Source organism: Balaenoptera ricei, chromosome 11 (genome assembly GCF_028023285.1).
Source record: "Balaenoptera ricei isolate mBalRic1 chromosome 11, mBalRic1.hap2, whole genome shotgun sequence".
NCBI lineage: Eukaryota > Metazoa > Chordata > Mammalia > Artiodactyla > Balaenopteridae > Balaenoptera > Balaenoptera ricei.
In genome coordinates, this window is record NC_082649.1 from 22,780,011 (window position 1) to 22,798,453 (window position 18,443).

At 42.6% G+C, this 18,443-nt stretch overlaps 6 non-coding genes across 6 annotated transcripts; 4 read left to right on the forward strand and 2 right to left on the reverse strand.

The window, feature by feature from the left end:
- The first annotated feature begins 1,648 nt into the window (after nucleotides 1-1,648).
- Nucleotides 1,649-1,721, forward strand: TRNAF-GAA (transfer RNA phenylalanine (anticodon GAA)). Its single transcript has one exon. It is a non-coding gene; the product is annotated as a tRNA-Phe (tRNA).
- A 469-nt stretch (nucleotides 1,722-2,190) lies between these two features.
- Nucleotides 2,191-2,302, forward strand: LOC132375464 (U6 spliceosomal RNA). Its single transcript, XR_009506014.1, has one exon. It is a non-coding gene; the product is annotated as a U6 spliceosomal RNA (small nuclear RNA).
- A 4,588-nt stretch (nucleotides 2,303-6,890) lies between these two features.
- Nucleotides 6,891-6,964, forward strand: TRNAT-AGU (transfer RNA threonine (anticodon AGU)). The gene has a single exon. It is a non-coding gene; the product is annotated as a tRNA-Thr (tRNA).
- Nucleotides 6,965-7,880: 916 nt separating this feature from the next.
- TRNAF-GAA (transfer RNA phenylalanine (anticodon GAA)) lies at nucleotides 7,881-7,953 on the reverse strand. The gene has a single exon. It is a non-coding gene; the product is annotated as a tRNA-Phe (tRNA).
- Nucleotides 7,954-8,659: 706 nt separating this feature from the next.
- Nucleotides 8,660-8,731, forward strand: TRNAA-UGC (transfer RNA alanine (anticodon UGC)). The gene has a single exon. It is a non-coding gene; the product is annotated as a tRNA-Ala (tRNA).
- Nucleotides 8,732-16,345: 7,614 nt separating this feature from the next.
- TRNAA-AGC (transfer RNA alanine (anticodon AGC)) lies at nucleotides 16,346-16,417 on the reverse strand. Its single transcript has one exon. It is a non-coding gene; the product is annotated as a tRNA-Ala (tRNA).
- Between the last annotated feature and the right edge of the window lie 2,026 nt (nucleotides 16,418-18,443).

Genomic DNA, 18,443 nt, shown 5'->3' on the forward strand with positions numbered 1-18,443 from the left:
AAAACGATTTTTTAACAAGAGAATAAAAATTTGAGGAGGATGTCATAGTTTTGCACCAAATCCCAAAGGTTTGTCCTGTGATTCACTAATAGAAGAATGCCAAAAACTCCAAATACCATCTCTGTCTTACATAGACATTTGAGTACTCTGCTGGGTCAATACAGGTAAAGTGATAGTGTAGCTTTCGTACAGCCTGGACCTATTGCAGAACTTTCTCTTGTTCTGGGCTTTAAATAAAACTGGTAGCTTTACAGGCTACTTGTTAAGACCATCACGTTATTAGGTCTGAAAGACTCTATATTGCCTCCAAAATTCAAAGAGGTCCTCTAGGCTTACCTTTCTCACAAGTTTTAAAATTTGTTCAACTAAGTCTTTTTCTGTTCCCTTCATAATTTTACCACCACCAGTTGTAACATATTGTGGCAGGTTGTAATGAATTGCTCTTTGTTCAACTTCTCACAAAATAGTCTCACCTGGAGTTTTTCCATGCAGACTATTCATGTAGGTTATTTCTTCAGTCACTTCAAACTGACATTGACTCCTTGAATAAACTACTGAATAATGTCAGTAACATCTGTGAGACTGACTCATCAAGAGTCAAAGAAAATGACGCCAGATCATTTGTTTTATTTTTAAAATCAACTCAATGTTGCTCCTGATGTCCTCAAGGCTCAGTCAGTGGGGTCTTAGATTTCTTTTCTCTAGACTTTTTTTTTTTTTTTTTGGCCACACCCTGTGGCTTGTAGGGTCTCAGTTCCCTGACCAGGTATTGAAACCTGGACTACAGCAGTGAAAACTTGGATTCCTAACCATTAGGCCACCAGGGAACTCCCTGGATGTATTTCTTTGGCTACTACAAGTAAACACTCTGTAATTACTTCTCCGTGATAAATGGTTTCCTTGCACAACTTACAGAGGAGCCAATTATAGAATGACTTGGTTGCAACCTCATCTTCATTAAAAACATTTTTGTGTGTGTGAAGAAATTCTGTTGCAATGAGATATGCCATTTCAAAATTTCTAATTTTTGTGACAGTTGCTGTCCTGCCAGTTGGAGTACTGTGACGAGTGGTTATGAACCTGTATATACACTGGTACTGAACCTGTATATTGCATTCTGGTAATGAACGTGTATATTGCATTCTTTTAGCAAATTTATAGCGTTATTGGATTCCATTCCTCAGCATTTTTGGAGATTGTGAGAGAGGATCAAAAAGAAGAGATAAATAGGGATCCCCAAAAATATTGCCTTTAAGTTCCGTTACTTTCTCAACAGTGTCCTGGGTCAAGTGACAGGATGCAGGGGAGCAGAAAGGCTTTCCATTGAATCCCTCATTATCACCTCTCTTTAAAATCTGCTTTATATCACTTTGTTATAAAGCAGAAACTAACACACCATTGTAAAGCAATTATACTCCAATAAAGATGTTAAAAAAGAAAATCTGCTTTATACCTGTCCATCCCGCGCTGCCAGGAATTGGATCCAACTGGCATACATGGAAAACAATATATTCCAAGTCTTCCTGGGTGGGCAAATATATTGGCCAACTAGGTAGCCATACTTAAGGAATCTGAAACCGTCCAAAGACCGAAGTTGAAAATAATCTAAATATTAAAAAGAAAAGTCAAGAAGTCATTTTTTCAGGTAGCCGAAATAGCTCAGCTGGGAGAGCGTTAGACTGAAGATTTAAAGGTCCCTGGTTCAATCCCGGGTTTCGGCAAGCTCAACATTTTAGTGAATACGAAATGATGCTCACGATACACCATACTCCTTTAGCATGTTAAAGCCTAATTGCACAATAAACACAATGCTGTGGCCATAGTTCAGCCATGCAGGAGCTCGCAGTTGAGGCCCACGTTTATTGTTTTTAAATGATGTGTAAGCACTGCTACTTTAAAAAATAATAATAAAATATTATGTGTGCGAAAAACGAGGAACGATCGCTGAGTCACTGCGATGTGTACTGCGCACAGCAGCAGTGGGAAGGGAAAAAGCTGCCACGTACCGTCTCTGTCACAAGTACTCTGTTGTAGCCCGACAGCAGCCATAGATGATGTGTAAATAAATGAGGTTGCTGTGTTCGAATAAAACTTTATACATGGACACCGAAATTTGAATTTCATATAAATTTCACGTGTCACGAAATACTATTCTTCGTTTTATTTTTCAACCTTTTAAAATAAAAAACGGTGCTCACATACTTCGGCAGCACATATACTAAAATTGGAAAGATACAGAGTAGGTGAGCATGACCCATTGCGCAAGGATGACACGCAAATTCGTGAAACGTTCCAAAATCATTCTTAGCTCGCAGGCAAGGATCCCATTGCAAATACTCAGAACTTTAAGAGCAAGCAAGATTTCAATTGCTTTCTGCCAGTTAAAAATAACTGGAGTCATATCCCGGCCGCCACGCCTTCCCCAATAACTAGAGAACAAGTGCGAACATTGCAATACTAAACTGCTAGGGGTTCGAACGTTGTTTCCCCAGCTAAAAATTTGAAAGCTTAACTAGCGAACTACCCAAACCTATAGATCTAGGTACTGCACATATAATCAACTAATTCATTTGGTAGATCTTGTCCTAGTGGAAATCTCCTCTGCATTCTCTTCATTGCAGAGAAAACTCCATTTGAAAAAACTCTATAATAGCTAGCTCTCTGGAATACTTTGTTTTCCTCCTCCTTTCTTTCTGTCTTCTGTGTCTTTAAGAACCAGAGCTGTAGCATCCACTAGAAAATGTCACTGCAAAGTTTGCAGACCATACTGCTGGAACGGAGGTGTTTCATTTCGCTGTAAGTATTGTGAATTCATCCTTTGTCTCTAATTTCCCCACATGCAGTTAAATTCTCGAGGAAGCATGCTACTCTTCCTCACATCCCTCTGCATTATGTTTTTTCATTTTTCTTCCCATCTGTGTAAGCAGAGGGGAAGAAAATTGAAGGACTGAGCATTTGAAGATACAAGGGTAGGTTCCATAATGGGCTTTTCTCTTTGGGTGGATGGAACTGCTACTCAGGCAGTCCCTTGGCAAGCAGACCTCAGAGACTGCTAACTTTGGGAAGACCATGTGTCTTTTCATCTGGGCTGCAGTGCCCCTTCTCTTGATGTAGCCGCAAGACCAGATTCAGAGTAGGAGCTTCACAAAATAAAGGAGCTGAACAGATTAAACTCTTCTGCCAACTATTAGATCCTCGAAGACATCCAGAAAAGGAAGGTAATTAGTCAAAAACTTTTTCTCAGCAGCCACATGTCTGGGTGGATGTAGCTGAGTTGTGGCAAGATTATGGAGCATGGAAGAAGTCCTAGGTTTAATCTTCCATATTTCCATGCTCGCACTTCACAGCTGTAGTTTCCTGACCATGTCAGAACCTCTTCTCTTTTTCTCTCTTTTTTTTGGTTTTTTCTTACTTTTATTTTGCATTTCTCTACTCATCTTTTCCTGCTCACATTCAAGCGAGACTACTTATCTAATTTAGTTGGTTGCTTTAAGCACTCAAGCATTTCTACTCCAAGGGCTTTGGAGTCCATTACCGAACCTGATTGTGTCAGAACAAGGAAGGCTGCGTGGAGTGGGATAACAAAGGAAGATACTGTTCACCCAGGGCAGTAAACATACCAAATGCACATTCGCGAGCCAGTAAATGATTCATTTGCAAAAAATAATTGAGGATGGGGGGAGGGGGGAAGAATGGGAAGAGAAAAAAATAAGAAGACCATGCACAACTTCCTACCCCTATTTTCTCAACTGTGCCTTTCTTGAGAGACAGGTTTCTGAGGAGCAGAAGGCCTGCCCACTAATTTTCTTCCACTCCCTCCTTATCTCCCAGGCTCCACTGAGGGCAACTCAGTGCAGTCACCAGACATTGAAGTCGACAGATCTCAGTTCTATCCGCATGGGTAGACGTTGCACAATAAATCCACTTCTCATAAGAATGCTGTTGTTATCCAAACCTCAATTCGTTAAAATGAATATTTGAGTCAGTGAGTGTAGAGTTTTCTAGTGCGACTGAAATAGCTAGATTGAGAGATCCTTTAGCATAAGAGTACCCGTATCTTTTCCCATAGTTCGGTGGCGATGGTTATGTTTAGTCAATAATTCTTTCCCAGTTCGCATGTAGAAGCTTCCTGACCACAGACACCCTCCTCCATCCTTGAAGTGAATTGTCTAGGGGGCTGAAATGGGGGGGGGGTTCGAAATTCCATGCTTTGCCATCATATATAGATATATTAAGGAAACCCTGCCTGGTACATGTCAGAAAATCACACAGAAAACACTGGAGAAGCCAGCAGCTAAAGTTGAAAGGCTCTGGGGGGAAAATGGCCATCATCAGCTGCATAGACAGAAGTGATCCCATCTCAGAGGTTTCAGCTATTTAATTTTATCCTTTTGAATTTCTGTGCCAATCTTTCCTGTCAGTCATTGCATTCTCGGAGGGAAAGGAATGTGAGGGCTTTGTTCTCTCTGCTACTCTTACTCTGCTGCCCCGTGTCTGTTCTTAAAAATTGCCCTCCTTCAAACGAAAATGAAGAGTAGGTGCATTTCTGAAGTTTTGTTCTGATGCTATTTGGAACAAAACTCACAAGATGAAGTGTGTAGTAAGAACTGAGAACAATCTCAGAATGTGATAGTGCATGCGCAACAGCTGCAACTTCTGATTCAGCATAGGTGGGGCTCCACTCCAGGCTGCCCAATGGGGTTGAGTTCATGCATTCATGTCGTGGCATTAAATTGTTGAAAACTAACCTTTCTGTTACAAAATTTTAAGACAACAAATCAGCAAGCTTTTTTTATCATTGATAATTCTTTGGCCAGATAAGGAAGATGCCAACAGAATGAATTGTAACACCCTGCTGACAATATTAGAATCTGGTATCTGGGTAACAGACCCAAAATAAAAGGAGTTTTACGGAACCATTAACAAGCTTTGAAGACTGGTGGTTACTTTCCAAGGAAGTCAGCATTAAACTTTTGGAATCAAAGCTCATTAGTTCATTTTCTTTTTGTCATGTGCAAATAATCATCATTTTCCCCCCTTCCCAAAATTTTATAATTCTCTCTTTTTTAAAACTGTCTCATTACTATTGTTTCTAAGCCAAGCCTGATTATTTTAAAAAGTGAGTTACTATGGTAAATCCCTCAACCTCTGTTGCCTACCTTTCTTCAAGAACCCAGGAATTATTCTGCCCACCCCTCTCCCTCCCTAACCACCACTTCCAGATGAAGTTTGTCACCAGATTGTCTTACTTCCACTCACTTAACTTTCTAGACCGATGGTGGTTCTCTAACCTGGCTGGCCATCTGTAAAATCTGAAGAGGATTTTAAATTATAAAGATTCCTGCCTTATTTTTAATTCATTTACGAGTTGTGTGGTGGGCCCAGCAATCTATACTTTCATCAAGTTCTCAAGCCATTCTCCAGGTCGGGGTACTACTGACATTCGTCTACAGCATTTATGTACCTTTTTCTCTCTACCTTGGAAGGTTGCTTGTGGTTGACTTTGCTATTTATCATAACATTAATGTTAATATATTTAAATTTTTATTTAATATATTAAGTGTATATTAAGAAATATTGATATATTTTCATATATATTTCCAGTGACATCCCCAGAGCCAGCTGAGTTTCTGTCTTGTTAATGGGCAGAGAAGGGAACTGACTTGTGGTACAGAGGAACTGGAGAGTTAGTTAGTTATGTTATTTCTGTTCTCAGAAAGATAGGACCTCACACTGGTAAGAGAGGTCGGAATGAAACTTCAAAGTAAGACATTAGATGAAATGATTTAGGATTACCTTAAAATTAAAAAAAAAAATCTTAAATTCATATCTGGGTTGACTGACAGGTCAAAATCTGGCTAAAGACAATAGCGTCTACTTTGAGTTTCATTGGTTTTAAGGTTTGGGGACTTGTTCAGTTGCATGAAGGGTGTGACAAAAAGTTAATTTGCTTTTCATTTTCAGGTCATGTCCCCAAGCCATGTATCATCCCCCTCCTGTTGTCTTCTTTTGGTAGAAGACTGCTTAACACAGTCGCAGTATTTGATGGGAGGGTCTATTCTGAGGTTTTCAGAACCAAGTCCTTAAGATCCCGCCGCAGGGTTCCCGATCACCTGCTGGGCCAAGAGATTTGCGAGCAGGGACTGTCTTGCCTTGTCTTCATTTAGCTCCTGGCCGTTTTGTGTCCTCTCTCCAACTGGACCTTTATTTCCAGAGGCAACTTTATTTTCCTCTTCGAAGTTTCTGCCCAGCTTTGTCTGCCGCGGTTCTGCCAGTCAGGAGCAGTGGAGGGGCAGGGATACCGGTGTAAAGATGTGGGAAACGCCTGGTAGCGCAGGGCCTTTTCCAGAGAAGGAGCAACCAACCCAGATGCCCGCGGCGAAGCGTGGGGACTCAGGCGCCAGCACGGAGAGGTTGAGGTAACCCTGACCACAAGTGGACGAGGTAGATTTTGAGGCCTTTATGGTTTTGCTAGTTTCGTCTCCTGGAGAAAATGGTCCACTCGGAATATTGATTTCCTTGCAGTTTACCAAAGTCAGTGTCCCAGTGCTTTCTGAGGAAATCTACGCATAGTCCCTGCCCTTCTATCTTGCTTGAACTTTTCTGCCTGAGTTTCCCTGAGGCAGTATCGAGGCTCCACGCCAAATACAGTGAGGTCATGCAGAGCGAAAGGAAAAAAAGACAGATGAATAACGCTTGGGTCAAAGCTGTTATTCATTGTTTGGGTGGCTCTGACCCCAGTCAAAAGCCAAGGGTATGAAAGTTCACGAAAAGATGACTTATTATTAAAAAGAGATGAATATATAGTTCCCGTCTCAGGCCCTATTCTGAAATACATCAATACAGAAGCCTTCTCTGACAGAAGAAAACCGAAATAAGGTCACAACGTGGGCTCCGTGGCTTAGTTGGTTAAAGCGCCTGTCTAGTAAACAGGAGATCCTGGGTTCAAATCCCAGCGGGGCCTCTCTAGGTGTGACCTGTCTGGTTCTCCAAGTGCATCTTTTGCTCTCTTAAAATTCGACTTTGGCGGGGTTTTTCCTACCAGCAGCCTACCAGCCACCCATTAATAGGTAGTTTCCAAAGGCTTTGGAAACAAAATGGAACTGATTTTATTACATCCGCACAACGCAGGACCATGTTAAGAAAGCAAAGAGCAGGGCTGTGATTTTAGTGTACTGCCTATTTTCTTAATGTTTCCTTTTGGAAATACAAACCACATCTTCCCTTGGGATTTTCCTTGCAATGTTATCTCAGGTATTCCAATCCTAATTTCATGTAAAGAATTAAGAACAACGAATTGAAATTCAGAGAGGGATTGTAGACTCTGGGCGTGGATCTTAATACGAAGCTCGCCAGTGCTCGAGATTATAATTCAATGGTAGGTGTGTGGGAAGACTGAGAGTGGGTGTGGAGGTAGATGTAATTAGCCCAAGAAATTTGTGAAAGCATAGAATGTCGATTTAATGTTGGTCAGGGCCGGCTGATATACGGGACCAGAGCAAAATGAAAATGTAGGGTCCCTTACCCAAAAAACGGAAAGATGCCGGTAAAGATAATAAAACGTTAATTTAGCTTTTTTTCTTCCTCGCTCTCTCGACCTGTTATGGTATTTCTTAATTTGCTATTTGATGTCATTATTATTAAGGGAAAATAGCATCGTAAATTATAAGAACGAATTTTACTATTCATTAAAGATGAATCAAAAATCACAGGGCATTGCAATCGCACGCATACGGGAGAAGCAAGGAATGCCGGACATTTCCTTCGCTCATGTGACATCAATTACAAGACCTCAATTCAAAGGTTGGAGTGTCAAGGACTATGTCGCGGGGGTTGCTAAAATTGCTCCTCCTACCGACTGTAGGCTGAACCACTCAGCTTGCTGAAACCCGCGATTGAACCAGGGACCTTTAGATCTTCAGTCTACCGCTCTCCCAGCTGAGCTATTTCGGCTCCTTAAAAGTAAGTTTCTCTGACACATATTTCAAAACTGAGATTGTTTTCAACCCGTTTTTAGAATGTTTCAGACTCTGCAAGTGTTGCTGTCTAATTGTCCAATATATTTACCCACCACAAAAAGTTTGGAATGTCTTCCATGTATGGTGCTTGCATCCAATTCCTGGCAATGTGCGACGGTAGGAGAGAGAAGAGAAGTAACAGGGATTCATTGGAAAGCCTCTCTGCTACTCCGACACAGCTCAGAAAATTACAGTAAAAAAATTTAATTTCTTAGAGTCCCTTATTTTTTCTTCTTTTTGTTTGTTCTTGCATAATCTTCAAAGATGCTGAGAAACAGATTAATTTTTGTGAATGTGGGATCAGTTTTCTGTTTCCTGGTGATGATTTCGAGTGATGATGAAAGGTGATGATTTCCTTTCTTTTATGCTCTTCCATCTACTCTGTCTTTTGGCCCAGGTGAGAAGGTCTTGGAGAGGACTGATCCGGCTGAGAAGAAACCACGAGCAGGAAAGGTAAAAATTTGGGTTTAGAATTTACTATTCTTGAGCATAGACAGCCACCAAAAAAAAATCTAATTTAAAAACTGTAGAAATAGTGGAGTTAACAGAATAAATTTTCTGACAAAAGAAAATAGCTTTGCCAAAGAATACAGAAAATGGGCATATTTCCTAATATATCGGGAAAAAAGCCACTATTACTCGGGGGTGTAGCTCAGTGGTAGAGCGCATGCTTTGCATGTATGAGGCCCCGGGTTCAATCCCCGGCACCTCCATAAGTACTTTGTTTTCTGGTCTCCAATATATTTTATATTTTTACATTCCTTCAGTCCCGCGGAATCTGCTCTTCTACTTTTCCACCTTTCGTCACTTTTTTCCCCCTGCTCACATGGAAAGTAAACATGATTGCTGGGACAGCAGAAGGAATAAACAAGAGAAGGAAAAAAAATAAATAAATAACAGGCTTATTCCACATCCGCGAATGTTCCCAATTTAACCAGCTTTTTCACCTGAACTACCATTTTACAATACTACTTAAGAGAAGAAAGATCCAAAGTAAGACGGGAGAAAAGAAAAAGAAAGAAACCTGTGTGCAATTTCTTTGGCCAGAATAACTAATCCTAAAGACAGTAGCCACGTGAAAAATTAGGGTGCCGTGAGCAGGATTCCAACCGTCCCTGGAAAAACACTTTGAACTGCAAACCAAATGCCTTAGACACACAACTATTCATGAACTTTTATCACATACCTGGAATAGAACACATGAATTCGAACAAGGACTTCTGTTTCTCCAGTAAGAGCCCAGAAAAAGACAAAATAAAGAAAGCCCCACCACCAACCCGCTTTAATTTTGGAGACAAAGTGATGTTCATCCCTTGCCCTAGAGAACACTTGACTTTCAAATAAATTCAAGTAATGGAGAGGTCTTGGTTTCTAAAAAGTCAGCCATCTCTTTGTTTCCGTCCCATCCTTTCCACTGAATTCTCAAAACGTTGAGAAGCAGATACTCAGCAGCAAGTGGGTGCGGTGGAGGCAGGAGACGTTCCTTTTCAATAAACCAGACCCCGTGGACAGTATTTCTGCTCAAAGGTTGTCCTTTGGGGACTGGTGGAATTGATACTGTTTCCTTTTACAGACAGCTTAAGAGATCTGCAATTTCTGCAGAGATAATCATTTTACGTGGAAGCTGATGGCAGAAAATGGGACTTTTATTGGTCTTCTAAGGAAACTTTAGGACCATAACAATAACCAGTATAAATCAAAGAAGAATGAGATCAGCCTAGGAGCAATCTCATTTCTTTGTTTTTCACAAGTACTAACAATAACCTCCTTATCTATTCGTCTTTTTTTTTTTTTTTTTTTTTTGGCCGCGCCACGCAGCATTCTAATCCCGCGATGAGGGACTGAACCCGTGACTCCTGCAGCGGAAACACCGAGTCTTACCCACTGGACCGCCAGAGAAGTCCCATTATCTACACGTCTGAACGCATAACTTTAAGTTCTCACTCTACCTACTCTTCGGAGGCTTTCTACTCCTAGCCACATACATGTCCAAACTTGAGGTTCGGAGATGTCCACAGAATTCCAGATTCAGGTTATAATGTGTGTAGGTAGACATCCTCAAGAGGCTATCTTGTAGGCATATAAAATATGTCATACCGAAACCCAAACTCAACGTTACCCCTTTGTTACCCCGCCTTATGCTCCCGACACAAAAATAAATCAACAAACCAATAACAACAACAAACAGAATTCCCACCACTTCCCCTGTTTTTATTAGCTTTGCGAAAGGCATCACTGTCTGCATAATCCAATCTACCTGTAAGTCTTCCTAAGTATTAGGTATTGGACTCCAGTAAGAGTCCAAATCCTGTGTTATTCTACCACGTTACATCAAATTTCTCCCTTGCCTTTCCTCGTTCGATTCACTGTTTTATTTGTCTAGCAGACCCTTGAAAGCACCTCCGAAGTTGTCTTTCAGTCTAGATTAAGACAGAGCAAAACATCACCGGATTGTATACATTTATGACTTTCTCATTCTATTGCTGCCCTGGATTTGCCCCTCAATATCCTGCTTTTCAGAAGCTAGTTGAAGCCAATGGCAGGATGTGAGAAGTGAAGGAACACCCTAACATGCTCTAAAGACCTTCCTAGAAGAAAGCCAAGTTCCATCTGGCTTCCAAATAAAAGTTGGATACAATGTAGGGGAAAAGGAAAAATGACTCCTCAATAAGAATCAGGGCAATCATCAGTTATAGATTTACTGAAGTATAGGGTCTATCTGGTTGTGTAGCTCACTGGTGGAGCATAAGCTAAGCATGCAGGAGAATCCAGGTAATCTTGGACTCCATTATTGCTTTTCCCTTTCCTCACGAATACTGTATTTCAAGAACACATCCAAATGTCCCCATTAAAAAAAATTCTTTTGTCATTTTTTTCCCCCTGCTCACATCCAAAGTAAATCCATTACCCAAAAGATTGCTTTTAAGCTGATCTATTTCAACTCTATGACTCTGGCATCTACCAACCTAACTGCATCAGCACAAGTAAGATAAGAAATAAGAGAGTGAGCCCATGCTCCCTTTTGTTCCATATCACAGTTTACACAGGAAAAGGAAAGAAAAAGATACAAAAGAAAGGAAAAGAGGCTCATAGTCAACTTTTGTTAAAGGATTCCTTTGTGTTCTGGGCTCTGCCTGTGTCAATTAAAAGACTGAAGACTGAGGAACAGAAAACCTACCCACTGATTTTCTCTCCTCCCACTCCCTTCCCACACCCATTGTTGCTAGTAGTTGAAACATTACCAAATGTGGCAGGATATCAAACACCAACTTTCTCAAAGTGAGGGGAAAAGGGAACAACATCTCTCAAGGATTGCTGTGCTTTCCAAACTTGAAAGTGGAGAAAATTATTATTGCTGATGACAGTAGAGATTTGGTCAACATAGCTTAGTCGGAAGAGCTCTAAAAGGCTGGACTAAAATCAGGATTCCCTCCCCATGATTTGAAAAGCACACAGTTTGTGTCAAAACAAATTCTCCTTCCTGTAACATGTCACCCTAATACAAATGCTTCTGAATTCACTTTCTCAAGAAAAGGGCTTAGAGGGCTAAGGCAAGAAGAATTGGAATTCAGTCGTCCCTGCCTTCACAAGTAAACACTTATGTCCGGTATTTTCAAGCCATTAAATGAAAAGCTTCCTGGATTACTTCCATCAATATCATATGAAGATCATGATAAAGAAGTATAGTTTAGGGCTTTGGACTCATGGAGGTCATTGGTCTTACACAAAGCTGAAAGCATCGCAGTGAGAAAAGAGCTATTATCTCTGCTCTTTCCCACACGGCCAATACTATCAGCTTTGAGTCACCCAGGACCTCCTCGAATTTTCATGTTCTGAAGAATTGCAGGTTTTCCCACTGTGATAATGGGTTCCTTCAGGGAAAGCATTTTGACAGTTTGCTAGGTTCCCCAATCCTGTTTCTCTGCCCTGTGTTTGTCCTTTCATTGCCCCAGTCTAGAAAAATGTCACTTTTTTCTTTTCTTTTTTCTTTTTCTTTTTTTTTTCTTTTGCTGTGCTGCGTGGCTTGCAGGATCCTAACTCCCCCACCAAGGACTGAAACCGCGCCCTCGGCAGCGAAATCGTGAAGTCCTAACCACTGGACCACCAAGGGAATTCCCATGACAGCTTTTTTCTTTTTTTTTTTAAGTTGATAGAACTTTAGATTTTTTTTAGTTGATAGAACTAAAGATTTTTTTTCCCCCTGAAATCCTTTGTAGACATAACCTTCAAGACGTGGGGGAATGTGGAACGAGAACTGAAGACAATCTCAGAACATGTGGTGATGCGTGAGCAAACAATGAGTGTCAGCTGGATAAAGGATGTTTGTTGGCCGTCATCCGACCCAACCTGGTGTGGAGTTCAATTCGGCTGCCTCTGGACTGAAAAGCACTTCATCTGAGCCAGTACTGCTGGAGATTTGTGTTGGAAATCCGTGACTTTTCCAGGCGAAAGAAAGTAATTTTCACGTAGTTTCTTCTGAGTGGACCTTGCAGCGGGCTAACAGAAGTAGGAAAGTCCTAGAATCAGAGACTGTGTCAGTCAGACTGTAACCTGAGTGAAGCCGCTAGACAATATCCAGTTTAGTAATTTCACAAATGGTGGAATTTAACCCAGTGGATTTTCTCCATCAGAAAATAAAGCTAATCTCAAAATAAAAGTAGTATTTTATAAATGATCCCCAAAGACCCTTTGGAGCAGCGGGTGTAGCTCAGTGGTAGAGCACATGCTTTGCATGCACGAGGTCGCAGGTTCAACTCCCGGCTCCTCCATTTGGGTTTTTGCCTCATACGCCCCTTTCATTTTTGTCATACATTTTGCCACGTTTCCTCTGCTCCCATTTTAAAAAATATGTAGTCCAATGGATTCCCTTCGATATTATACCATTTCTACTCCACGGGTCTTGGAGCAGGGAATCCGAGATAAGCCACGGAGGTGCAGGGCACAGACCCCAAGTATTTTTTGGTGAGTGAGTGGGTGGACGTTGGCCCAAGGTAAGGTGACATTTAGCAAAGGCTTTGCCACGCGAACGTTTAAAACATGATTTGGAAGGCTGAAGAGCTAGCTCACGCTCACCGGAATAGCTTAGACGAGCAAGCGACCAACGGATTTTAAAGGTTAGATCCTAGGTTTGGGCAGCACAGTCATTTTTATTCCATATTAAATCAACTTCCACAGGAAATTTACACAAAATATATACTAGAAGACACCCACTAACTCCCCACCATCCCCTCAACCAAAACACCTAGCTGAAGTAAATCTCAGAAACCCTGCAAACAGCAGATTTAGATTCCTTACCTTCTACATTTCCTCCCTGAACTTCACTTTTCTGTTCTTAAATCATTAAATGAATTAACAACACCTCATGCAACACCACACTGATGTCCCAGAGGAAGATGTGGCCAAAGGTGTTTGGGTGGAAATAAGAATAGATATATAATTTGCTTGTATTTAACAAAACAAGACAAAAGAAGCAAACAAACAGAAACAACAAACAGAAACAACTTGTTTAAGAATCAGTACAAACTACAGAATATCACTGCTCTGCACTTTGTTCTCTGTGCAAGTCGAGTGTTGGGTGAATGCACAAAAACTGTTCCATTTTTCTTTACCAAAACCTTTGCATGATAACTTTTGTATTTGAAAAGGATGTTTTAAAACGTGAAGTCAAAATTTTTTAAATGACATCTATTTTCCCTCATTTGGAGAAACTAAAATCACGTTTCTCCTAGTTCCTTCAAGATCACGAGAAAGCAGGGATCAGTCACAAGCTCAGCTTCCTCTGGGACTCAAACCCTGGACAGACGCTCAAACCAGCCAAGCCACTAAGCTCCCTTCCTACAAGGGCCATCTCTGGGCTGTCTCCATCCAAGTATGTTGTTGTCAAGCTGCTGTCTAAACCATTTCAGGGCAAAGATTAAGTGGATGAGTTTTCCTTCTCTTTGACTCTCATTCTCTAGACTTCTGACATGGGAGAGTAGACAAAGCAGTGAAAAACAGCTTAGACCACCTTTTTCCATTTTGCCAAACACGGATTCTCAGGACATTATTCCTTTTGCTCTTTACAGTCTCACTGTATTTAGCATGGAGCCCTCCTTCTGCCTTAGGAATCTCTCAGGCAGCTGTCAAAAGCCATGACACATAAGAAGTCCCCATAAAGAACAGTACTCTGGCCACTGTAACCCGTGAGGGAATCCATATTTTGGATCCGTTTTTCCAGAAGGGAGTATCTAAACCCTAGGGCTGTGAAGCCTCAGCCATGGCCATGCATGGCCCATGTTAACTCAAGTGGCTTCAGGCTGGAACCCTGAATACGTTGCTCCTTCTCCAGGTGGCCTCCACCAGAGGGCAGATCCCACACCATCACATCGGGGGGCCCTGCACCTCCAATGCTTCTGGCTGTCAACCCCAGCTGGAAATGCTAGAACAAGGGTGCAAAGGAGCAGAACCTGAAAAGTTCCCTGGGGAATTTAGATCCAGCTGGAAAGAGAAAACAGGTCACTCTAGCAAACTCTGGAGCCCAGCGAAACTCCAAACTCTGGAGCCCTGCACCTCAGTGGCTTTGTCTTGGGGACTGTGCAGTTCTGTTTCTGAGATCCACAATGACGCTTAAGGGAGACACTTTGGAGGCTGAGCAAGAACAGCGAAGCGAATTAAACTTTTATAACAACCTTCCCACTCCAACCCGATGCTCTTGGAGAAATACTCAAACCTCAGCCATCACAGAGATGCAAGGAATAGACACTTTCCTCCTGTTGCCAAAACCTGTGATGACCAAAGGTGAGTTTTAGGAGTAATCCTAAATCATTGTATCTTCTCTTTTACTTTTTCTCACGAGTGGGAAATCTGTATTTTCCTGAATATCGTAATCAATTACATATATATCAACTCTTCCATTCCTCCTCTGCTCCTCCCCTTCAAAAAAAAGCCCAAATGAGGCTTAGTTGGCTCTGGAAAGTCGCTGAAATGGGCGCTTAGAGGCGAAACGACTTTTAAAAGTAACTTGGTGAATAATATAGGCAGCCTGAAGTGACTCACTAACACAGAGATAAAAGGTTTTAGACTAGAATGCAATGTTCCCGAACCTGGGGAACCGTCGGATAACTTTATAAATATCCGTATGCCCATTTCTACCTTGTAGCTCCTGAGTGCACTCAGAATCACGGGATGGGGGTGGGGTGGAGATCTATAGGATGGAAATGCCTCCCCAGATGATTTTGTTGATCATCCAGGTTTGAGAACTGTTAATCAAGAAAGTGGAGCTGCGGGAACTGAAGTGAGCTGCTAGGAAACAACTAGCCTGGAGGAAGCGGTGAAACGGAATGAAAGGAGAAAGGAGAGACGGGAAGAGAAAGTGAAGGAGAAGGTGAAGCAGCAGGTGATGAAGAAAGTGGATGGGGGCGGGTAGGAGGATGCAGGTGGCTGCGGTTGGGGAGGAGGAACTAAACGAGGAAAGGACGAAAGAAGGCTTGGGACTAGGTCTTTACGATGCCCACTGTTTGGTTGGCCCGGGAGGTAATTTGCGCCCGCGTTGCCTCTGTCTCCTCTGCTGGGATGCTCCCATCCATCCTGCTGGATGCAGGAAACCAGAAGGTTATCTTCCTCCTAAGGGAAGCGGGCTTAAAAGCGTTTGTGCCTCAGGAACGCGCAACCCTTTTTTCCCGAGTCTGGCTTTGAGAGAGACTAGCTGCTCTTTCCAACACCGGAAATAAATTTTTCAACTACGGATTTTGGAAGCCTCTGAGTTTCGTGAGAAGCGTCTTTCCCATGGACAGTATCTTAAACGCTCCTTCACCGGGAAAAACCTGGGAACACAGCGCTCCATGGCTGGTGATTGGACCGACCTCTTGCTGCCCAACCAAGGTTCGGTGTGTGGTGAAAGCGCAGGGGCGAGTGGGGAAAGGAAAAGGAGAAGGAAAACTTTCTCTGGAGCCCGCGGCCTGTCCATTGACACAAACCAGCTGAGAGGAAGACGTGGTGGGAGGTGGGAGGGGTAATCTAAAAGAATTTTCCCAAAGGCCCCCTTCCCCTTTTTCTCTTTCAGTCTGTCTTTTTCTTCCCTGCTTCTTAATAATAATGAAAAAAATGCAGCAAAGGAGAATGGACCCTACATGGCGTACTCGGTGCTCCGCCTTCAGGAGACTGATTCCGAGCGAGCAGTTTCTACACTTTACTTGGTTCCCGGCTTTATTGTACTAAAGTAGTCAGGTTGGGAGGTCCGAGGAATGTCAAGGCCCATAGTTACATGATTAACCGAAGGATACACAAGTTAAGGTCTACACAAAGAAAACAGAGAAGGATCTCAGCTGTGAGGGAGTTAAGAGGACAAATGGAGGTGCTGGGGATTGAACCCAGGGCCTCGTGCATGCTAAGCACGCGCTCTACCACTGAGCTACACCCCCCCGCGTGGTTGCCTACTTATTGTCCCATGTTATTTATTTATCACTGTATGGCGGTGTTGGCAAGCCAAAGTCCATTATGTTCAGTTCCTCTGTTTCTGAAACCTCTGGCGTGACTCCTGTCTCACAGCTAGGGCAGGAAAAGGAGAAATGGATTCTGGACCGAAAAACCCTTAGGTCTTCCCACAATCCTCCCCATCACGGACTTTCAGCCAACTGCCTCTTGCGTCAGTTCTAGTCCACCACGAGGGACAGTCCCAGAACTGAATCTTCTGTTAAGTCTTCAGATTCTCCCTTCTTTAGAAAGTCCTCCTCTGCCCACGAAGCTGCCAAAAAATGCAAAACGTAGTGCTGGGGATACAAAGGCGCGCTCCGTGAGTACAGCCGAGGGAACGTAGGTCCAGATGTGAAGTTAAGACAAGAGGTGAATTAATTCACAATACTTGACCGAAACAAAGAGCGACAAGTATGTGTCTCAGGCAGTCCTGCGTGCTCTTGCAAACCACTGCATTCGGCATCTGGACTCGGGACGTGACAGCGGCTTTGTTACGGCGACGCTATCGCTCTGGTTTTGCAGGCAACGCAAGAGTGGCGGCAGACAGAGGCAAGAGTAGAAATGTGGGCGCTCCTGTTGTTACAGCATCACTTTCAGATCAAATTATTTGCGCAAGGAGGAGAGCGCAAGGGAAGCTGCGCGCAACCTGCGAAACCAATTCGCCCTCTGTTAACCTTCCCTATGCCTGGACAAGTCTACAAATTTCATCAGTACCCAGGGCGCAGAACGTCGACACCTCCCACCTTTAGGCACACGTTGGTGCGACTGTTAAGCTAGGTAAGATTTTTGGATAAAATCCTAAACCTTCTGGCAGGAGAGGGAATGGGGAGGAGAGGACAGGTACCGACCGGGATGGGTTATATTATCACCATACTAGAAAGACGAGCGGCTGGGAAGTGGAATAAGCAGAAGAGGTGTTGGAGAAGGGAGAGTGGCCTGGTTCTTGGAAGGGAAAAGGATGAAGCCAATGAAGGGGAAGAAAAGAGGCAGCAGAGGAAGAGGATAGAAGAGGACTAGTTTGGAGATGGGTCTCAATGGAGAGGCTCGGAGGTAGAAAGTGACCAAGCCCAGCATTTCTGCTACACTTTCTGCAGGCCCTCGGGAAGAGAAGAAGGCTCCTTCCTAAGGTAAGTGATTTGAAAGCGTGTGTCCCACAAAAAGATACGTCCCGTTTTGCCCAAGATTTTGTGACTCTGAGAGTGCCTTGCTCCACTTTCTGTCACAGCAAACACAGGCTGAGCATTTTCAAGGGCGCACCTGTGGTTGCATATCTCTGGAGCAGTAGAACCCGGTATTCGAGATTTTAGAAAGGCGACGTTATACGTATCCCGATGCAGCGTTGAGTTTAGAAACAAATTCCAACCGCAGTTTTGTGTTTGGGCATTTCAACTGCCATCAACTAGTTTTTAGCGTGTTTGGCTTTAAAATACAAGGGAAAGAGTGGAAGGAAAAGGTTAAGCAGTGACTAAACGTTTTTGATTTGAATAGATTCTCACTGAAACCGTCATAATCTTGGGTAGCACAGTTGGACCTGCATCAGGCCCTTAGTCTGAGGACCCAGGATTCATGACCCGGTTCTGGTGTAGACTCTTTCACTTTCCCCATAACTTCATGTATACATACATACACAAAAGGCTACTGAAGCCAGCTTTCGTTTGGAGCACATTACTAATCACATGCTTATTCTTTTGTTTTAGCCTCTGTTGAATGTTATTTAAAATCATCATAGAAATCAGACAGTGGCATAGGTCCTATAAGTCACCCTCCTGTTGAATGTGGGTGCTAACTGGTACAAGAGCCCTGTTAGAAATGCATTCACTCTCTGCAGCAAACCTTTGCTCTAAATCCTTTTAAACGCTCTCTTCTCTTGTATATCTAAAAGAGAGATCATTTTTATTTTATAAAAAGAGTTTAACTTTAGAACAGTTGTAGATATAGAGAAAAATGGAGAGGACATTACAGAGAGTTCCCCTA